Source organism: Gorilla gorilla, chromosome 9 (assembly GCF_029281585.2).
Source record: "Gorilla gorilla gorilla isolate KB3781 chromosome 9, NHGRI_mGorGor1-v2.1_pri, whole genome shotgun sequence".
In the NCBI taxonomy this organism is placed as follows: domain Eukaryota; kingdom Metazoa; phylum Chordata; class Mammalia; order Primates; family Hominidae; genus Gorilla; species Gorilla gorilla.
Window position 1 is genome coordinate 102,167,161 of NC_073233.2, and position 19,343 is coordinate 102,186,503.

Here is a 19,343-nt window from a genome sequence, read left to right on the forward strand (position 1 = left end):
ACTCTTTAGGGTTTTTTATATATAAGATTATGTCTTCTTTTACAATTTGTATTCCTTTTTTTTTTTTCTTGTTGAGTTACTCTACCAGAACATCCAGTACCATATTGAATAGTAGTGGCAAGAGTGGACTTATTTGTCTTGTTCCTTGACTAGGAGGAAAGCTTTCTCTGTTGAGTATCATGTTTGCTGTGGAATTTTTATATATGACTTTTATTATGTTAAGGTCTTCTTTTTTCCTAAAGAGATAGGGTCCCACTTTGTTATCCAGGCTGGAGTGCAGTGACATAATAATAGCTCACTGCAGCCTTGAACTCCTGGGCTCAAGTTGTCCTCTTGCCTTAGCCTCCTTAGTAGCTGGGACTACAGGCATGCACCCTGTGTCTGGCTACTTAAAAAATTTTTTTGGAGAGACAGTATCTCACTGTCTTGCTTAGAATGGTCTTGAACTCTTGGCCTCAAGTGTTCTCCCCACCTTAGCCTCCCAAAGTGCTAGAATTACATGCATGAGACTCCATGACTGGTCCAGAGGTAGATTTTTTTCTATTCCTTGTTGGTTGAGTGTTGTTGTTGTTGTTGTTTTTTATCATGAAAGGGGTTTGAGTTTTGTTAAATGCTTTCTCTGTATTGATTGAGATGACCATGTAGTTTTTGTCTTTTATTTTGTTAATGAGGTATAGTACATGTATTGATTTTTGTATACTAAACAGTCCTTGCATTCCAGGTATAAATCCACTTAGTCATGGTGTATGATCCTTTCAATGAGCTGTTGAATTCAGTTTGCTAATGTTAGGTTTAGTATTATTGCTTTAATATTCATCAGGAATACTGGCCTGTAGGGTTTTTCTTTTTTCTTGCTGTGTCTTTGTCTGGTTTTGGCTATTATGTGCTCTTTTAAAATCTTTAACGTTTTGATTTTCATATTTAGGTTTTTTGTCTATCTAGTGTTTATTTTGTGGGTATGAGATAGAGATTGATATTATCTTTAGCTAAATGGTGTTACTTATTAAATAATCAAGAAACTCACCTAACACATAAGAACTCAAGTAAACTTAAGGTGAATGGATGAGAAAAGATATTTCATGCAAATGGAAACCAAAAGTGAGCAGGAGTAGCTATTCTTATATCAGACAAAACAGACTTTAAAGCAACAACAATTTTAAAAGACAAAGAGGGACATTATATAATGATGAAAAAATCAGTCCAACGGGAAAATATCATAATTCTAAATATATATGCACCTAACACTGGAGGTCCCAAATTTATAAAACAATTACTGCTAGACCGAAGAGATGAGATAGACAGCAACATAATAATAGTGGGGACTTCAATACTCCACTGACAGCACCAGCTAGGTCATCAAGACAGAAAGTAAACAAGGAAACCATGGACTTAAATCATACCCTAGAACAAATGGACTTAACAGATATTTACAGTGCATTCTACCCAATAACTGCAGAATATACGTTCTTTTCATCAGCACATGGAACATTCTCCAAGATAAACCATATGATAGGCCACAAAACAAGTCTCAATAAATTGAAGAAAATCTAAATTATATCAAGTACCCTCTCAGACCACAGTGGAATGAAACTGGAAATTAACTCCAAAAGAAACCCCCCAAACTATACAAATATATGGAAATTAAATAATCTGCTCCTCAATAGTCTTTGGGTCAACAATGAAATCAAATGGAAATTTAAAATTTCTTTGAACTAAATGATAATAGTGACACAACCTATCAAAACCTCTGGAATAAAGCAAAAGCAGTGCTAAGAAGAAAGCTCATAGCATTCAATGCCTATATCAGAAAGTCTGAAAGAGCACAAATAGACAATCTAATGTCACACATCAAGGAAGCAGAGAAACAAGAACAAACCAAACCCTAACCCACCAGAATAAAAGAAATTACAAAGATCAGAACAGAATTATATGAAATTGAAATTTAAAAAAATACAAAAGACAAATGAAACAGAAAGCTAGTTCTTTGAAAATATAAACAAAATTGATAAACTATTAGTGAGATTAACCAAGAAAAGAAGAGAGAAGAACACCTAAATAAGCTCAATTAGAAATGAAATGGGAAATATTACAGCTGATATGTCGGAAATACAAAAGATCATTCAAGGCTACTATGAACACCATTACACACACACAAACTAGAAAATCTAGAGGAAATGGATAAATTCCTGGAAATATACAACCCTCCTAGATTAAATCAAGAAGAAATAGAAACTCTGGACAGACCAATAGCAAGTAGAGATATTGAAACAGTAATAAAATAATTGCCAATAAAAAAAGTCCAGGACCAGATGGATTCATAACTGAATTCTATCAGGCATTGAAAGAAGAACTGGTACCAATCTTACTGAAACTATTTCAAAAGACAGAAAAAGAGGAAATCCTCCTTAAATCATTCTATGAAGCCAGTATCGTCCTAATTTGAAAACCAGAAAAAGACATAATAAAAATAGAAAATTACAGACCAATATCAGTGAGGAACACAGATGCTCAATATTTTTTGAGAACAAAATCCTCAACAAAACTCTAGCTAATGAAATCCAACAGCATATCAAAAAAAGAACACACCATGATCGAGTAATTTCATACCAGGGATGAAGGGATGGTTTAACATACCCAAGTGAATAAATATGACACAGCACGTAAACAGAATTAAAAACAAAAATCATATGATCTCAATAGATGCAGAAAAAGCATTTGACAAAATCCAGCATCCTTTTATGATCAAAACCTTCCGCAAAATTGGCATAGAAGGGACATACCTCAAGGTAATAAAACCCATCTATGACAAACCCACAGCCAACATTTCACTGAATGGAAAAAACGTTGAAAGCATTCCTTCTGAGAACTGGAACAAGACAAGGATGCTCACTTTCACCACTGCTATTCCGCATTATACTGGAAGTCCTAGCCATAACAATGAGACAAGAGAAAGAAATAAAGCACACCCAGATCAGTAAAGAAGAAGTCAAACTCTCACTGTTTACCAATGACATGATCATATACCTAGAAAACACTAAAGATTCATCCAAAAAGCTCACATCTGATAAGTGAATTTTGGTAAAGTTTCAAGATACAAAACCAATGTACACAAATCAGTAGCAGTGCTATACACCAACAATGACCAAGCTGAGAATCAAATCAAAATCTCAACCCATTTTACAACAGCTCCATACACACACACACACACACACCACTTTAGGAATATACCTAACCAAGGAGGTGAAAGATCTCTACAAGGAAAACTGCTAAACACTGCTTAAAGAAAACATAGATGACACAAACAAATGGAAACACGTCCCATGCTGATGGATGGGTACAATCAATATTGTGAAAATGGGCATACTGCCAAAAGCAATCTACAAATTCAATGCAATTCCCATCAAAGTACCATCATCATTCTTCACAGAACTAGAAAAAACAATCCTAAAATGTATATGGAACCAAAAAAGAGCCCACATAACAGAAACAAGACTAAGCAAAAAGAACAAATCTGGAGGCATCACATTACCTGACCTCAAACTATGCCACAAGGCATGGTAGTGGTATAAAACAGCATGGTACTGGTATAAAAATAGACATGTAGCCCAGTGGAACAGAATAGAGAATCCAAAAATGAAGGCAAATGCTTACAACCAATTGATCTTCAACAAAGCAAACAAAAACATCAATTGGGGAAAGAAAACCCTCTTCAACAAATGGTACTGGGATAATTGGCAAGCCACATGTTGGAGAATGAAGCAAGATATTTATCTCTCACCCTATACAAAAATCAACTCAAGATGGATCAAAGACTTAAATCTAAGACCTAAAACTAAAAACATTCTAGAAGACAGAATTGGAAAAACTCTTCTAGACACTGGCTTAGGCAAAGAAAAGAACCCAAAAGCAAATGCAAAAAATAATAATAATAAATAAATAAATAGATGGGACATAATTAAACTAAAAGGCTTTTCTGCACAGTAAAGGAAACAATCAGCAGAGTAAACAGACAATCCATAGAGCAGGAGAAAATTTTCACAAACTATGCATCCAACAAAGGACTAATACCCAGACTCTACAAAGAACACAAACAAATCAGCAAGAAAAAAACATAAACATAATCCTATCAAAAAATGGGCAAAAGACGTAAATAGACAGTTCTCAAAAGGAGATATACAAATGGCCAATAAACATATGAAAAACTGCTCAACATCACTAATTATCAGGCAAATGCAAATCAAAACCACAATGAGATACCAACTTACTCCTGCAAGAATGGCCATAATTTAAAAATAAAAAATAAACTCTCAGGATACAAAATCAATGTGCAAAATCACAAGCATTCCTATACACCAATAATAGACAAACAGCCAAATCATGAGTGAACTCCTATTCACAACTGCTACAAAAATAATAAAATACCTAGGAATACAACTTACAAGGGATGTGAAGGACCACTTCAAGAACTACAAACCACTGCTCAAGGAAACAAGAGAGGACACAAACAAATTGAAAAACATTCCATGTTCATGGATAGGAAGAATCAATATTGTGAAAATGGCCATACTGCCCAAAGTAATTTATAAATTCAGTGCTATCCCCATCAAGCTACCACCGACTTTCTTCACAGAATTAGAAAAAACTATTTTAAATTTCATATGGAACCAAAAAACAGCCCACATAGCCAAGACAATCCTAAGCAAAAAGAACAAATCTGGAGGCATCATGCTACCTGACTTCAAACTATGCTACAAGGCCACAGTAACCAAAACAGCATGGTACTGGTACCAAAACAGATATATAGACCAATGGAACAGAACAGAGCCCTCAGAAATAATGCCACACATCTACAACCATCTGATCTTTCACAAACCTGACAAAAACAAGCAACAGGGAAAGAATTCCCCATTTAATAAATGGTGTTGGGAAAACTGGCTAGCCATATGCAGAAATCTGAAACTGGACCCCTTCCTTACACTTTATGCAAAAATTAACTCAAGATGGATTAAAGACTTAAACATAAGACCCAAAACCATAAAAATCCTAGAAGAAAACCTAGCCAATACCATTCAGGACATAGGCATGGTTAAAGGCTTCATGACTAAAACACCAAAAGCAATGGCAACAAAAGCCAAAATTGACAAATGAGATCTAATTAAACTAAAGAGCTTCTGCACAGCAAAAGAAACTATCATCAGAGTGAACAGGCAGCCTACAGAATGGGAGAAAAATTTTGCAATCTATCCATCTTACAAAGGGCTAATATCCAGAATCTACAAGGAACTTAAACAAATGTATGAGAAAAAAACAAACAACCCCATCAAAAAGTACATGAAGGATATGAACAGACACTTCTCAGAAGAAGACATTTATGCAGCCAGCAAACATATGAAAAAAAGCTCATCATTACTGGTCATTAGAGACATGCAAATCAAAACCACGATGAGATACCATCTCACGCCAGTTAGAATGGCGATCATTCAAAAGTCAGGAAACAACAGATGCTGGAGAGGATGTGGAGAAATAGGAATGCTTTACACTGTTGGTGGGAGTGTAAATTAGTTCAACCATTGTGGAAGACAGTGTGGCAATTTCTGAAGGATCTAGAACCAGAAATACCATTTGACCCAGCAACCCCATTCCTGGGTAGATACTCTAAGGATTATAAATCATTCTACTATAAAGACACATGCACACATATGTTTATTGCAGTACTATTCACAATAGCAAAGACTTGGAACCAACCCAAATGCCCATCAATGATAGACTAGATAAAGAAAACGTGGCACATATATACCATAGAATATTATGTAGCCATAAAAAAGGATGAGTTCATGTCCTTTGCAGGGACATGGAAGAAGCTGGAAACCATCATTCTCAGCAAACTAACACAGGAACAGAAAACCAAACACCACACGTTCTCATTCATAGTAGGAGTTGAACAATAAGAACACATGGACATGTGTGAGTGGAACATCACACACCATGGTCTGTCAGGGGGTGAGGGGCTGGGGAGGGATAGCATTAGGAGAAATACCTAATGTAGGTGATGGGTTGATGGGTGCAGCAAACCACCATGGCATGTGTATAACTGTGTAACAAACCTGCACGTTCTGCACATGTATCATTAAAAAAACAAAAACAAACAAACAACAAAAAAAAAACAGATGTTGGCATGGATGTGGTGAAAAAGGGAATACTTACACTGCTGGTGGGAGTGTAAACTAGTACAACCACTATGGAAAACAGTATGGAGATTCTTTAAAGGACTAAAAGTAGAACTACCATTTGATCCAGCAGTCCCACTACTGGGTATCTACCCCGAGGAAAAGAAGTCATTATATGAAGAAGACCCTTGCCCATGCATGTTTCACAACTGCAAAATTCATAACTGCAATTCACAACTGCAAAAATATGGAACCAACCTAAATGCCCATCAATTAACAAGTGGATAATGAAAATGTGGTATGTATATACCCACACATACATACCATGGAATACTACTCAGTCGTAAAAAGTAATGAAATAATGGAATTCACAGCAACCTGGATGGAGTTGGAGACCATTCTAAGTGAAGTAACTCAGGAATGGAAAAGCAAATATCGTCTGTTTTTGTTTATAAGTAGGTGCTAAGTTATGAGGATGCAAAGGCATAAGAATGATATAATGGAGACTTTGAGGACTTGGAGGGAAGGATGGGAGGGGGTGAGGGATAAAACACTACACATTGGATACTGTGTACACTGCTTAGGTGACAGATGCATCAAAATCTCGGAAATCACCACTAAAGAATTTTTCCATGCAACCAGACACCACCTGTTCCCCCCAAAACTATTGAAATAAAAAAATAAAAAATTACTTAATTAGTATACAAGTTCATTGTCAGAGATATATGTATTGTAAATACTTTTTCTTAGCCTATAGGCTTACTTTATATATTTTCTAAATGGTACCTTTCAAAGAGTCAAAATTTTTATTTTGATAAAGGTTAATTTATCAACCTTTTCTTTTATGATCTGCCTACCTAGGATATTTTTGCATACCACAAGGTTGCAAAGATTTTCTCCTATATTTTCCTGACAGTTTTATAACATGAGCTTTTATAGTCTGGTTTGATTCATTTCAAGGTCATTTTTGTGTATGTTGTGAGATAAAGTTCAAAGGTTTTTTTTCAATATGTATATCCAGTCGTTTCAACACCATTTGTTGATAAGACTATCCTTTCTCCATTGTAGTATACATCTTTAACTCATCAATGTCTGTCTTCAAGTGATATTATTATGGTATAAGAACCTTCCAAGAGAATACTTCCATTTTCCCCTTCCCAGCCCTGTGTTATTATTGTCATATTTTACTTCATCATATGTTACAAACTCCCCAGTGCATTATTTTTGCATAGACAGTTAATGATCTTTTAACAATGTTTTAAAAATACATTTGTAGGTTTTTTGTGGAAGTTGATAAAGTCCCTCTCTGATGGCTTTCGATTTCCTCATAGTAGGAATAGAAGTGCTTTTGGGAAGGTGATGGAGCCACTGGTGGGGTTAATAGTTTAATCAGAATGGAACTGTGTGGTATAGCCACTGAAGCCACGAAGATTGTCAGGCCACGATAAGGGGGTCAGTTAATGTGAAATCTCCTGATATTTTTGTAGTAGTATCAGCCTGAATGTATAATTCTGCATCTCTATTTGTACCTTTAGCCTAGTGCTCTAGACTAGTATTACCCAGTACAAATATAATGTGAGCCACAAAGGTGAACCACATATGTAATTTTAAATTTTCTAATAGCCACATTAAAAAAGTAAAAGAAGAAACAGATAAAATTAATTTTATTTATTTATTTGTTTTAGAGATAGGGCCTTGCTCTTTTGCCCAAGCTGGAGTGCAGTGGTGTGATCATAGTTCACTGCAGCCTCAAACTCCTGGGCTCAAGTGATCCTCCTGTCTCAGCCTCCCCACTCACTGAGATTACAGGCAGGAGCCACCATGCCCCACTGAAATTAATTCTAATATATTTCATTTAATCTAATATATCCAAATTATATCAACATATAATTAATATAAAATTATTAATTAAGTATTTTATATCTTTTTCATACTAAATCTTTGAAATCAAGTGTGTATTTTACACTTACAGAGCATCTCAATTCAGAGGAGTCACATTTCACATTCTTAGTAGCTGCCTACAGATAGTGGCTATGGTTTTGAAAATGTATCTCTAGGCAATACTTTCTTGTTTTTTAAGAAACTGGGTCTTGCTGTGTCTTTCAGGCTGAAGTGCAGTAGTGCAATCATAGCTTACAGGCACGGGCAACCACGTGCAGCCTGACAATATTTTTTCCCCCATCTAACAGCAATGCGGTTCAGAGAACATTTTCTTAGTTTCATGGTAAGGAGATTAGGTCAAACCAGAATTGGAAGTCAGGCTGTATCATGTGTGTCTTTTTTCACTGAGGCCATACTGCTATATAATTAAACATGACTGATACGATGAGACATAATAAATATTTCAGGTTGCCAGGTGAACTGAAAGAATTATAGGAACTGAAAGATAGAATGTTAGTCAAATACAACAAAATGTGAGTCACACACATAGAAGTTCAGTGAAACATCTTGTAAATGGAGGCAGGTTAAGCCCTTTGCTCCTTTGAAAGTCTTGTTTTGTTTTCATTTCTTTGCTTCTTTTAAAAATTCTTCATAATTCCCCTGGAAACTAAAGGATGTGAACATTAATGAAACTGATATATATAATTTCATTTCCTACAAAATACATATTTTTAGATGTTAGCACTTTGAAAGGGAACATCAGGATGCTAAACCATGACCTATAAATAACAGGCTATATTTTAAAATATAAAACAAACTGATCACAGCTTTTGAGAGGTTTCATCTTCCTGAATCTCCAATTATCTTCTGGTTCTGTTTCTAAGAGTCTTCAAAAGGAAAAAATAATAGCCTCAGGCAAGCATGTATCTATGGAGATAAACAGGCTCATATACATATCAGTCAAGGTACATACTTGTTTTGGGTATTTATTCTGTATCTTGAACTCCGAAACTTAATGGCTTAAAAAATACCACCATTCTAGTTATCTGCTCGTGATTCTGAAATTTGAGCAGAGCTTAGTGGAGTGAACTCATCTCTGCCCTACATTGATTGCATCGACTGGCATGGCTCAATGGGGGCTGGAAGATCAAATCCCAAGATGTTCTCACTCACATGGCAGGCAGTTGTTGCTGTTTGTTGACGAGGAACACAGCTGCGTCTGTTGACCAGCAGAGCTAAGAATGATAGGAACTGAAAGATAGAATGTTAGTCTATCTTAATGTTAGGCTCTCTAAGGACAGCCTTAGTTGTCTGTATGGCCTTTTCACATGACTGGGTTGTACTTTTCACAGGATGTTCAGATTTCCTGAATAACATCTGGCTTCCCTCAGAGCCTGAGCACCGAAGTAGAGCTGCTGGCCTTTGTTAAGGGTTAGTCCTAGACTTTCAGAGTATCACAGTCTCAGCATTTTATTGCTTAAAGCAGGTCACAGGGCCAGGCCAGGTGCAAAGGGAAAAACTTCACAAGAGCATGAATACTGGGAAGTGTGGTTCACTGAGATATAATAGCATCCACATTAGTAAACTCATTAATACAGCCCACTTCTCCTCTCAATAGATATTCTCACCCTTAAACCTCTGTTACGCTATTAGAATCAATAATTCTCTATACTGATGACAACCATGTTAGGATTTCAGCCTGTGGTTCCTGGCCAATACCCAAATTCTTATAAAAAGAGGAGTTTCTTGGATACCTTTATCTGAATATCTTGCTGATACCACTCACTCAACATTTGCAAACTGAGCTCCTGAATTCTTTTCTTTTTTCTTTTTTTTGAAAAGGGTCTCATTCTATCACCCAAGCTGGAGGGCAATGGCACGATCATGGCTCACTGCAGCCTCAAACTCCTGGGCTCAAGCAATCATCTCATCTCAGCTTTCCTAGGAGCTGGGACTACAGGCTCACATAACCATGCCCAGTTAATTTTTTTTATTTTTTGTAGAGATGGGATCTTGCTATGTTGCTTAGGCTGGTCTCGAACTCCTGGCCTTAAGTGATCCTCCTGCCTCAGCCTCCCAAACTGTTGGGATTACATATTAATTGCCTTCTCTCTGTAGTATAGAAGAAACATATGTCATCTGTTTCCTTCTACCCTGAGCTTCCTTGGAGTTGGTGTGGTGCAGCCTGGGCTTTCAAAACAGACTTAGGCTGGAATTCCAACTGCATCATTTTCTAGCTGTGCATCCTGCAAAAGTTACTTAATGTCCCTGTGGTTCAATTTTTTAAAAATTGACAACTTAAGAATATTAACACAATTACCTTCCTGGGTTGTAGTAAAAATTAAATAAGATACATAAAGTGTCCAATTCAACATTTGGCACATTGTACAGAAACCTATTCATTTTTGTTTTCCAGTGCAGTAGACTTAGGGTTGAGTGAATGTATCATTACCCTTCTTTGGAAAATCCTGGGAGTGCAAGATTCAGTTGTTTTCCATAACCGTTAGGCAGACCCAAAGTGTCTTGCCCCTAGATATGCATCTTTGAGTATGTTTTTCAGGCAGATCCTCCCTTCTTTCTGCTTACGTGATAAGCATGCTACAAGCGAGTGGCATTCCCTGGCTCCTGTTGCATCTTTTCTGAGTTGCCATGCTTCCTAACTATGTGCAGGAGACATAGGCACACGGCCAATGCCCATTAAGTCAGTATTAAGGCTGAGTCTCTATCTAGCTCCGTGGCTAGCTCTCCAGCATTGCTTAATATTTCCTCACCAAGCCAGCAAAGCCTGCACCCCAAAACCTCAATCCTAGTTGCTGACTCTCTGACCTCACCCCATGTGAGCACCCCCTCTCTCCTTCTGCTGCTGGAGGAACTTCCAAATATGATACCATGTGGGCACCCCCTGTCTCCTTCTGCTGCTGGAGAAACTTCCAGATGTGATACCAAGGAAGTCTGCAGGACCATTCCAGCCTCTTCCTGGAGATCAGCATTCCAGATTCGAAAAGGCCCAAACTCCACAGCAAAGTCTGTGGGAACTTGCTTTTTCCTCTTTTTCTGCTGCCCTACATTTTTCTATCTTTTAGAATTCACAGGAGATCAAAAACATACATTAGATTAACAATACTGATAGTTTAAACACAGCATAGTGGTTGAGAAGATAGGCTTTAAATTTGAATAAAGCTAGACTTGAATTTAATACTACAATTTACCACTTGTGTAATGTTGGCTACTTACTTAAATCTATTTTTCTATCTAAAAAATGAGAATGATAGTATTCTATAACACAGAGTTTGCATCATTTGGTTCCAAGTAAAGCAATATGACTTCAGTGGCTTAAACAGAAAGAAGCATGGTTTCTCTTACTTAACGAGAGCTCTGCAAATGGTGGCTAGCTGTGTTGAATTAGTACCTCAATGCTATCTCCCAGTTCTTTTGACCTTTGCCTCATTCTTATTGCCTCATGTTTGCAGAATGGCTGATGTAGCTCCAGATATCATATTTATATTCAAAGAAACCATATCTTTCCTTTTATCAAGAAAATAGAAGGATTCTCTGTGGTCTCTGTACTAGACTTCCTGTTAGCCAGAAACAGGGCATATGACAACTCTTTAGAAAAGAGCTGGGAGATTGGGGAATTGTTATCATTATTGGTTTAGACCAACCAGAATTCATATCCTGGGTTGGGAACGTTGCAGCTCAGAAAAAAAAAAATCAGGCTTTTGTTACCAAGTAAGAGGTAGGTTATGGCTAAATTGTGGGTAACCAATAGGGGTTTGGTTTGACACAGGGTTGTAGTATTAAATTTAATAATATTTGTAAAGTTCTTAGTATAGTGCTGGACTTTTACATAGTGTTTAATAAACTGTGGCCATTATTATAAATAAAATTGCCAAATTGGTTGGCCATGCTCTAGATCTAGTTATTTTTAAATACAGTATTTATAAAATTATAAAATTCATGAAACTCAGCTCTACTGATTTCTCAGAGAGTGCACTGCATCCTCGTTAGCTCAGATTTTGCTTTCTTTTTTTCTTTCGTGGCACAAATATTCATTCAGTACCAACTTTGTGCCAGGTATAAGCACAGGTACAAGTCTAGCCTTCTCCCTGACACTATGGGATCCCCAGGCCTCAAAATTTAATTTCTATGCCATTTATGCCCATGTTTCTCATGCTGGAGCCTCAGGCCCAAGCCCCTGCAGATCCATGGTGCTTCCTGTTTTTCCACAAAATCAGAAACCAAAAGGATGGTTTTTAACTTGGTTAAGCATAGCACGATAAACTATTGTCAAGCTCACAACTTCACTTTGAGGTTTTGCGATCACCTGAATGTAAATTCAAATGAAGCAGACATCAGCAAAGGTACTAGGGAACTCTTTACAAAGCTCACACTTCTCAGGGATACCAATTCAAAAGCTCTCCAGATTCTGCCATCTCATCATTACTCTCATTAGACATTTGCTGATTACGGGCTATGAGTCAGCTGACCTTCCTGTGTTGAACCCAAGAACACTTTACATTTGTAGGGCTATTTCAAAGCCTGTCCTCATTTTTAGAAGCACTGTGGTCCTCAAGGCAGGTTGCATTTTCCTGAATTTATTAATAAAGGTGCTAGGACCCGTAAAGGGGTCTGTTCACAGTGCCAGGAAATTTGTACACATTCTCTCATTTAATCTTCACACACTGACAGTTAGGTAATACTATTGCTAATTTACAGATGAGAAGTCTGAGGCCCAGAGAGAGTAAATTACCTGAGGTCACACAGATAGTCAATGGCAAAGCCACAGCTGGAACCCAAGCCTTCAATTTTCAATCCCCCATACTTCCCCCTGTGCCATACAATGCCTCACTACATGCATTCTTTGGAATACGTATCTATGATGAACCCTTTTATGTGGTCTGAGTAAAAGTTTTATAGAGAAAAATGTAATTCAAGCTATAGTTGTTTGTGGATTTAAATTGCCTATATTTTCTATCATTGCACTTATAGAAGTTACAAAATTCCATATCTACTATACCTATGCTACAATTCTATTTTCTTTTTTTTCTTTCTTCCTGACAACTCACACCCTCTCCACTGCCACCATCATCATTTTTTGCTTCTTTTTGCTACAGGAGAGGAAGTTATTAAAGGTAACATTAAAACAAGCTTAACGACCTTATTGCAAGGAATCACTAAAGCAATATTAGCATTAGTCCTAAGGGCTGATTACCTTATCTCAACTTTCTCCCCAAGGAGAGACAAATACCAAGGAGATATCAGGAAGAATATTGTCCCCAGTAAATACCTAAATACCAAGTCACATCAGGAAGAATATTGTGGAGAGAGAGGTAAAGAATCAGGATGGAAACAGAAAATAGGCCGAACAATGGCCAAGCATCAAAATCCTAAGTCAGGTAATTATTAGGGGGAAGTGAAACAAAACACATCCTGAAATGGAGATGAGACAGGCTCCTGCTTCCCTTCACCTTGTCTTTGATATAGAGATTGAAAAACAAGAGTGTGACCTCTCTCGGAGCTCCGGAGGCCCTCTGCTTGGGATGTCCTAGAGGATCCTCTGCCCAGTGTAGGGTAGAGGGAGGGATGATAAATAATTGACCATTTACTAAAGTTCCAGGCACTTAATAAGAGTTAATTTACAGAATCCTTAAGTAATTCTTCAAGGCTAGTATAATTGACCAAATATTACAGATGAAGAAACTGAGGCTCATAGAGGTCTAATAGTTTGCTCAATACTATAAGTGGTAGAAGTGAGATTCAAATCCAGATTCAGCCTAAGACAGCTCTCCAAATAGCTGTAATTTATTGCCTCATTTGTGCAATTGATCTTTGGATCTAAGAATAGGACTTTACATTGATCCCTCTTATGCTGGGAGTCAGTGTGTCAAAGTAACTTTGACTGGGCTTGTCAGTCACGTAGGTAACTCTACATACTAGATTTTCATCATTGAAAAATTGTATAAATAAAAATAAATGCCATTAAATTAACACAACAGTGAAGCACTCAACAGTTGACACAGCACTTTGATATACAGTTATTGACAACTCCTCTTTTTTCACACCTTGTGCTAAGTTATCACTTCCTCTTTGGCAACTGAAAGAAATAAGATACTTAAGTATAGCCATAGGTTGTTACAATTGCTACAATTTGAATTCACTGTGTTCTATGCTCAACTGCATTGTTACTGTCTACCTGGATCTGACCAAATTGCAAGCATTGCCCCTTTCCACTTCCAGTGCATTAGGAAAACTTAAAGGAAACCCCTGTATCAGGTCACTCTGATAGATTCTGAAATTATATCCTGTACACTGTCTCATCCCACTAGAAAATTGTGCATCATGTCACTGCCATGTTAGAAAAATGGGGCTTACCTGAGTCAATACACAAGAGAAATATCCAGCAGATATGCTAACACTCTACAGCCTCGCATGGAAATTCTCTCCCTTTTGAAACCTTAGTCCAAGGGTTCTTGCCAGAAAATTCAGGCCTGCTACCCATGAATATCCTAGTCTTCCTGTGACTATGAGTGTCCTCCAGTCTTTCTGAAAAGCAGAGCCACAAGGCCCTGTGAGAAAACATTTTAAATGGTCCATTTTCAAGGCATGATAAATCTAAGTACTGGCAGCCAGCCTGCAGATGTAACAAACAGCATGCATGCATCTAGAAGGTCACGATATGTAAACAGAATGTAGAGGAGGGGTCAGCCCATAAAAGGGAAGAAAGTTTCGTTATTGGGAAATCAAAGCTTAAGCAGGAAGGGGACCAGGGTATAACCTTATAAGGGGGATGATTAAACTTAGGTGACGTCCAGGAAGATTGTAACCCCATAGTACTTGACCAATGAGGAACTGGGGGAGGGATTTGCATGCTAGGAGGTAAATTACCTGCTGTAACTGCCCAGGGTGTACCTGTCTACCAGACACCCGATCTTGCAAGACCCCCATCAAAAGTCTCACTTCGGCTACTCTTCATGTCTCCGAGTCCATTCTTTGGGTTTGGATGGGTGAATATGTGTTTCTCACAGCACTGTCTTTGTTTCTTCCCAGGACAGTGCTAGGACTGCTTTTTTCTATATCAGACACGTGGGCTCCTGCTGTGTCTTCCTGGAAAGCAGAGGCCAAGGATGGAGCAGACCAAGAGGATGCCAGGAAAAGTCACAAAGAAGCCCAGAAAGCACAGCTGGAAGCCAAGAACCCTATTTTTGGTTTGTGTGGGTGGAAGGTGAGGGACAATATATAGTGACCAACAGGATTCTTCATTTGAAAGAGAATGGAGTACATCAGACCTGTGTATTTAGGTGAAGTATGATAAACATCATCATACTTCAAAGATTATGAACATCAAAGATTATGGAAAGGAACATGACTGCTTAGTTTATTCCATTACCAGTGATCTGCTTGTTTGTTCATTTGCTTACCCATCCATTCATTTATTCATTCATTCCTCCATCCATTCTCTTTCACTTATTCTACAATCATGATTGTATGCCTACCATATCGCTAGAGAGAGGGCAGGAAAAGATCCAAGGATGTGAATACAATCTTCCTGCTTCATGATGAGAGCTAAAGGAATCTGTAAAGACTTTGTCTTTTTCATTTTTCTCTCTCCTACATAGACCCTGGCAAATGTTTTATTTCTTATAATTTGCCTGAGGTTTACTCATCCACTACCAGAGCTCTGAAAACACTCTTCAGAGCACTATTTTAAAATAATGACAACGACAATAATAGATAACATATATTCAGTGTTTTTTGTATGTGAAGCAATGTAATAACCATTTAAAATGATTGTAACTATACTTTATAAGAGTATGATGAAACAGGCACTATTAAAATGCTAGTTTTTCACACAGCTAATATGAGAGAGAGCTGGGATTTGGATACAGGCAGTCTAGCTGCAGAGCCTCCATTCATGGCCATTATATGGTCTGTCTAATGAATGAAATGTTTGGCCTTAGAGAAAACTTGAAATGCATAGTTTTCTTTGCTGACTTGAATGATATAAGTTTAAAAATCCAATAGTGGTTGCTAGTTGAAAATTCCTATTCCTTGGGAAACTGCTGAAAGTCTGTTTAGTACTAACCCCCCACATTAATGGCCATTTGCAAAGCCAGGCCAAGTTTAGTCTCCTACCAGCACTGAAGAAACACATTTTACCCAGAAGAAATGAGGGCAAAATCCTCTGATAACTGGAAGATGCTGGATGTTCTGGAAAGAAAAGTAATTTTTTTTTCAATCTCTGGAAATTGCTTTTTTTGTTTTAAGTAAGGGTGGCTCAGTAGATGCTAACAGAGAAGCTGGGATCAGCTAATCTGGAGAAGATTCTGAGAGAATGAGCTGGGGAAGCTCACACTGAGAAAATGAGAAGAAGATTGGTAGGAAGGGCGGTTTCTTGCTGTGTCCAAGAACAGGAATTGAGAAATGGTATTAAGCTGAAGGTGAGAGGGGAACAAAGAAGACTTTGAAAGTTGCATACAGGTTTGAAACAAAGTATACCACAAGGAATGGGAACATGTAGAGCTGTTTTAAAAATGTTTCTGTGTTTGTGTGAGTGCGTGTACTAGATATATTTTTTAAATGACTTTTCTCGGAATTACATCATACTTTGAAGATCAGCATAGGAAGTGAAGAAGGAACAAATATTCACTGCGAGCATTCACTAAGGGCCAGGAGCTCCCTGAATACCACATATGCCACCGCTCTCTCTTGTGATCCTGAAGGTTTGTGAGGCAGTTATCACTATGTATGGTATATTTTCAAAGAAAGCAAATAAAACCCAATGTGACTAAGAAAGATGCTAAAATCATACAGCTAATTAGCTGTGGGTCCAGGATTCAAACCAGTGCACCCAGCACATGGTCTTCAATAAATATTTATTGAGCAATGAATACATGAATGAGTAAATAAGATGAAGCAAGCAAGCAAGCAGGTAGGCTTGTCTAACCCAAGTGTTCATGTTCTATCCTCTGTACTGGTGGTTTTTAAATTGTGTGCCACAAAGGCCTTGGGTAACATGAGGAGGGTTAGTATGAGTGGCTGTCTAGCAGCATGGGGCCCCAGGCTCTCTATCTCTACTCCAACCAGGGCATCTCTGCTTCTGTTTGTGTTAAACATTGGGCTTTTGCCTGAGGTTTCATTTGAAGAAGAGGGCCTTCTTCTAGAAAGTGTTTATTACTCCTGCCCCATGCCGTGTTCCCTCCTAAGTATGCATTATGAACTAGTTAAGTTTAATAAAGACATATATTAATGTAAAGTTGGAATTTATACCAGCGTCTGAATTCCAGTAGCAGCCCCCATATCTTGGTAATCGAAAGCCAACTGTTTCTAATATCCTGCATGCTGCTGAGGCCATTAACAATAGATGAGCCATCTAGGGCATTATGGCTAGCAGCCGGGACTACAACTTCAAGCTGTCTAGGTTCAACTGTGGCTCTGCCATGACCCGGTGAAATCTCAGGTAAATGATTCGACCTCTCCATGCTTTAGCTTCCTCATCTGTGAAATGTGATAGCTACCTTATACAGCATGGAAACTTTGTGCTCCAGTAATATGAATGGGCTCACTGTAGCCAAGTGCACTTAGTTCCCTTGATCTCACGTTTTTGTTTATGCTGGCTCCCAACTTAATGTGGTCTTCTCACTTTTCATCTGACTGTGAAAACTCCAACCAAAGGTACTTATATTCCTCCCACTCAATAAATATGATGGCCTTGGTGTCAGTAAGGCGACATGTGAAGAGAGATATCAGTCTGGCTTGCCATACATTACAAGAATTTGCAGGCTTACCCTGACAGTCCTAGTCCATGGGAGTGGGTGATGGGGTACTATTGTGTCACTGTCCGGGGTCCTGAATAATTAAAGAGCGCACAGTGGCTTTTACAAGAATACTAAGAATTATTTATTTGTTAAGGTAACACTATCTGCTGTAGTAGGTAACCCTCTCTACCCCCAAATCTGAGTAGCTTACCATATTAGAAGTCTTTTCCTGTTCTCATAGGGTTCCATTGGTGCTGGGGGTGAGGAGGGGAGGTGGTAAAGGGGTTTGTTCCACACAACCATTCAGAGATTCATATTGATGAAGACGGCCATCTTCAACATATAGTTTCCAGAGTTGTTCTGGGCTCAGTATTTAGACTCCAGGTGGTATATCAGAGGAGAGAAGGAGAGTAGAGAACTGTGTGGCAGATTTTTATGAACCAGATCTAGAAGGGACATTCATCACTGTCACTGGTATGCTGTTAATTAAAACTCGAGCATACAACCATTCCTAAGAATAAAAGAGGCCGTGGGATGTTGCTTATTTGTGAGTTCATTAGAAAATCACTAGCTTGTTTTTGCCTCAAAATATTTTTTATGTTGTTACCCAATACCGCCCCACCGAGACACACACACACACACTCAACACAAATACAACTAGAGCAAAAAATTCATTAAGTAATCCTCCGTGTGTGATATAGTCTCATAGTTTCTATTCTATTTTATTGTTTTAAAGTGCTGTCATGACCCATTAAACTGTTATTATGGCTGAATGAGTTTTGACTTATGGTTTGGGAAACACTGCCCTAAGGTATAACTGTTTCTCATAATCTTAGACAGTGAGATATTGCTAATGAGGAGGAAAACTTCTCTTTTAAAATCATTTTCAAATAATTGCCATTTCTAATAAATAATTCATAATCATCCGTGGCTAAAATATTAAAATAAAGTTGTTAATAAATGGGATATTAATTAATAGAAAACCAGGAAGACTTCAGTCCAATATGGACAAGCAAGATCTGCTGGCAAATGAGGAAAATTGTGTAGGAATTTGAGACAGGCCAAATAAATAGCATTACTTTTTTCCCATCTGAGTTTGGAACCACTGAGAAATAGAGAAGAAAAAGCAGATGGGCATTCAAATACTGGCTTTATTACTGATAAAGTTAATAATGAAAAATATGGCTTCCTAATCCTAAACCTCAAACAGAGCTTACCTGCCCAGCCACAGGCAGTGCTAAGCAACTTCAGGCCTCCTGATTGCAGCCTGCCCCTGAAAAACTTACAGTATGAAGGAGCAAACCGGAATGATGAGTAGACCCCCCAAAAGAAGAGGCCAGTACTGACCACACTTTGACAGCCCCTCATCCCATAATCACAATTTAGATCACTCCTCCTCCCCCTAAGGAGTTTGAATGTGAGGGTGGGGAAGTGTGATGGATGCCTCTTACAAGAAGCCAAGGGAGAGAAAGCTCTCCCCCATAAACACCACCAGGCAGAGATGGCATGACAGCAATGTCATCAAATGAAGCCTATCAAA

The 19,343-nt window shown here is 38.0% G+C and overlaps 1 long non-coding RNA gene across 1 annotated transcript in view; it reads left to right on the forward strand.

Annotated features, from left to right (window-relative positions):
* LOC129525478 (uncharacterized) overlaps nucleotides 1-17,312 on the forward strand; it is a 76,466-nt gene extending 59,154 nt beyond the window's left edge. The window contains exons 4-5 of the long non-coding RNA XR_010129176.1: nucleotides 13,284-13,444; nucleotides 15,096-17,312. This is a non-coding gene — a long non-coding RNA (uncharacterized lncRNA). The remainder of the gene's footprint in view (nucleotides 1-13,283; nucleotides 13,445-15,095) is intronic.
* Nucleotides 17,313-19,343: the final 2,031 nt, after the last annotated feature.